Below are 4554 nucleotides of genomic sequence, written 5' to 3' on the forward strand. Positions count from 1 at the left end.
TATAGCAAATTTTAAAAAGTAATTCCAAAGGTCTCTCTCACAAGGAGACATGCCTGGTTTGAAAAGCTCTGAATTAAGCCCTGGCTGGTGTTAGTATGTAGGTAATCACTTAATTTCTCTACCTGTTTTTTCATTTGAAAGATGAGTGAAATAATATCTATTCCTGTTAAACACAGCTAAACACAGTTGGAACAGTTGAAAAAATTCATACAAAATGCATCAGTGAAATGTGACTTATTTATTATTATTTGTTTAACACAACTCATAATTGTCCTCAGATCACCAGCTTCATATTGTGCCAATGACAAGAGGTGCCTCAGAGGAATTAGAGCAAGCAGCTTCTATTTTTGAGAAGTTTGGTTGTATATAAGACCTAACCAAAATTTAAAATTAAGTAACTCTCAAGGATACTTACCTAGGTTTCCTCATCAATTTGCAAAAATCTGAAGCTCCAAGTTGGCTAATAATTTGCTTCAGATCAGTGAACTCTTATGTTTAATTAAAAGCTTACTGTGGCACGTGCATGATGTTATTGGAAGTAACAGGACCATGTTGATCTACAGAAGAGTGACTTGTCTTAATATTTTAGACCAGGGTCAGCAAATTACTGCCCTTGGGCCAAATCTGGCCTCCTACTTGTTTTTGTAAACAATTTCTTTGGAACTCAGCCACACCCATTTATGTAGATAAAGCTTGAGGTTGCTTTTATAACCCCAGTGTCAGAGCTGTCCTTGCCCCAGAGACCACATGGCTCAAACAGCCTTGGATGTGTGCTAACAGGTTCTTTACAGAGGTGTGTCAACCTCTGTTTTAGGATGTTTTTTTTTTTTTTTTAAATTCTTTGGAATATCTATTTAAAAAGTGATATATATATATATATATATATATATGAACAACATTTAAATATTTCAGAACCCAGGTAATGTAAAATGTAAAAGAGAAAACTTTTCATTCCTCTTCTTTTTTTTTTTTTTTTTAATTTATTTGACAGATAGAGTTAGACAGTGAGAGAGAGAAACAGAGAGAAAGGTTTTCCTTCCGTTGGTTCACCCCCAAAATGGCCACTACAGCCAGAGCTACGCCAATCTGAAGCCAGGAGCCAAGTGCTTCCTCTTGGTCTCCCATGTGGGTGCAGGGGCCCAAACACTTGGACCATCCTTCACTGCCCTCCCGGGCCACAGCAGAGAGCTGGACTGGAAGATGAGCTAGAACCCAGCACCCATTTGGGATTCTGGCGCCGCAGGCAGAGGATTAACCAAGTGAGCTATGGTGCCGGCCCCTCCTCTTCTTTTCTTAGCACTTCTTTTGTTAAAGTCTTGTTTATTTGAAAAGTAGAATTATAGAGAGAGTGGGAGAGACACTGAATAGAGAGAGACAAAAAGAGATAGCCAGAGAGAAACCTTCCATCCACTGGTTCACTCCTCAAATGTCCATAGCAGTCAGAGTTGAACAAGGCTGAAACCAGGAACCCGGAACTCATCTGGGTCTTCCACAGTGGGTGGCAGTGACCCAAGTACTTGGGCCGTATCTGCTACCTCTCAGATGCATTAGCAGGAAGCTGAATTAGAAGAAAATATGCGGAAAATGGGACGCATTCTGCCATGGCACGCAGGTGTCCCAAGTTGCAGTTTAAGCTGCTGTACCACAATGCCCACCTCTCGTTCATCTTATACTCCTTTTCTGTCATTTTTGGAGCCTAGCAGAATTGCCTGGCACAGAGTAAATAAATTACTTAATTAAAATAGTTAAGAAATTAATTAAAAGAAAAAAGTCAATAAATTTTTGGGCATGGAAGGAGGGAAAATTAATAAAATTTTGTGGAGAGAGCAAGGGAGGGGCCTCGGGAGAGGCAGGAACAGGCGGGTACAATGACAAGTAGAAAGTTCAAACCACTTTAATTCAAGATTAAAGTCTTGAAGGTGAGAAAAGATGAGAGATTTTTCAGACCTTAGGCTTTCTAAAACTCGACATCCATTTCTGCTGTGCTCTGTCTGTGATTTTCTGAACAAGACAATAAATTTTGTCTTTGGTTGCCATGTCTTGTATTCTAATACTGGAGACATGCAACATAAGATTTGATGAGATGTAGAGTATGGGCTACTATCTATAAATAAAATAAGTACTTTAAAAATGATCTTTCTTGGCAGGAAAAAATATTTTGCTTCTCTCCATGTAGAGAAAAAAACATGAACTATGTGATTTGCACATAGAATGAATCTTCTGGGAAAAAGAACAAAAACATAGCATTTTTAAAAATTAGGTTTTGCCTAAGAAAGAAGAGAAAGCAATGGGTGCTTCTGGAATACTCTCAACTCTAGAGGACAACTAGGGGACAACAGGGACTTAAGTATGCCATCTCACCAAAACACTGTGCATGCTTCTGTCATGCTATTTTTATAGCAGGTTATTGCAAAAAGTGCTGGAATTTTCAAGACAAGCGTGTCTGAAAAAGTAACTATAGGATGTTTGTCTCTTCCCTTATATTCCCGTTTCTTCTCATCACTTTCGCCTGGTGAGGTAATTCAATTTAGAACACGCAGCTCATTTTTTTGAAGAGTTCATCTGGTTCATTTTGGGTTCCTGGGTGGTGAATTGCTGAACAACCTCCCATGAGTAGCCAGCCTTTCTATTCTAATCTCATTGCACAGCAGGGAAGGCCTATGGAATGAGGTGCATTTTGCTGTGACTGTGTGTGTCTGTATGTGTGTGTGTTTTCTCACTGCAGTTTGTCTCTACCGCATGACAGTTTGATACAGAACGAAGCTGGCTCGAGTCTCTGTGTGTGATACTCACTGGGAACTGCTTTCTGGCTGTCATCATTGACCATGTCACCACTTTGTCACCTGACTCCTAGATTTTGTCAACTGTAGCAAGGCGTCTGTGATCACTTTCATCCCTGTGGAATGTGCCTGCAGGGTTTGCATGGGGGCCAGTAGACTCAGGTTCCCACACAAGCCTTTTGCTTCCAAGGGAGGAATTTTACCTGCCTCCCCAGTGTTTGTGGGATTCATATGCAGCCCTTCAAGAGGGAGGAGAGGCTGATTCCAAGAAAATCAGAAAGGCAAGCATCCTCCCTACCTATTTGATTGTGAAATTGATTTCACAAAACAAAATATGTAGCTTTAGAAAAGATTTATTTATGTACTTGAAAGGAAGAGGGAGAGAAAGAGAGATTCTTCCAGCTGCAGGTTCACTCTCCCAAATGGCCACAGTGGCAGGGGCTGGGGCAAGGCTGAAACCAGGAGCTGAGAGCTACTTCTGGGTCTCGCATGTGGATAGCAGGCCCCACATGGGCATTCTGCTTCTTCCTCTTCTTCTTCTTCTTTTTTTTTTTTTTTTTTTTTTTTTTAAACAGGCAGAGTGGACAGTGAGAGAGAGAGACAGAGAGAAAGGTCTTCCTTTGCCATTGGTTCACCCTCCAATGGCCGCCGTGGTCAGTGCACTGTGGCCAGCGCACCGCACTGATCCGATGGCAGGAGCCAGGTACTTATCCTGGTCTCCCATGGGGTGCAGGGCCCAAGCACTTGGACCATCCTCCACTGCACTCCCGGGCCACAGCAGAGAGCTGGCCTGGAAGAGGGGCAACCGGGACAGAATCCGGCACCCCGACTGGGGCTAGAACCTGGTGTGCTGGTGCCGCAAGGCGGAGGATTAGCCTAGTGAGCCGCGGGCCAGCCCATTCTGCTGCTTCTTTCCCAGGTGCATTAGCAGGAAGCCGGATTGGAAGTGGAGTAGCCCAGACTTAAACTAGCGTCCATATGCCGGTGTTGCGGTTGGCTGCTTTACCTGCTACAAACCCCCAGATATGTAACTTTTTTATCTCTTGCAGTGTTATGAACTAGCTATCTTTATTCAGGTTTTCTTGTGCTGAAAAAAGAAATGGTTTCATCAAGCCCCAGAATTCAGTCCTTCAGCATCTGTGTATACTTCATAGAGCGACTGAATATGTGTTAAAAGGCAGAAAGCAGCAAGATAAGTAAGGAATGGCCCCATTGCTACATTCTTATGGATACCGTTTCTTTCTTCTTTCATTTGCCCTCTTAAAGTTCCCCCATATAGCGTCACTGCGTGCACAGACATTCACCATTGGGTGTCTGAGGTCAACGGTAATGCCTAAATGGGTTTGCTGTTAGTTCTTCAGGAGCTTTCATGATTGCCTCAGCATTTTGGGCCACTTGACAGGATTTGCTTTCACTTGCACTCCCAATCACAGGGTTTTGGGCATTTTTTCCAGTGTACTTTGAAATAATAGTTTTCAAAAATGGAAATTATCTTTATAGGTTTTATTTAATTGATTACATTACTAGGGGGTATTACCAAACATGATTGAACAAGGAAGTACGAAGAGGAGCTGTGGGGAGAGAAAGGACTCAGAGTCCTCAGGGAGGATTACTAAAATGGTACAAAAATAATCATTTTACTATCTTAAACATTTCCCTTTTTTATTTAGAAGAAAATCTCAATAATCATGCTGGTCTGTAACATCATTCTTCCTGGCTTCTTTTTCTGTTCCTATTTAACTACATTAAAACCTGTCTGTAAGACCCCCACTGG

The sequence above is a fragment of the Oryctolagus cuniculus genome, chromosome 5 (genome assembly GCF_964237555.1).
Source record: "Oryctolagus cuniculus chromosome 5, mOryCun1.1, whole genome shotgun sequence".
Taxonomy (NCBI): domain Eukaryota; kingdom Metazoa; phylum Chordata; class Mammalia; order Lagomorpha; family Leporidae; genus Oryctolagus; species Oryctolagus cuniculus.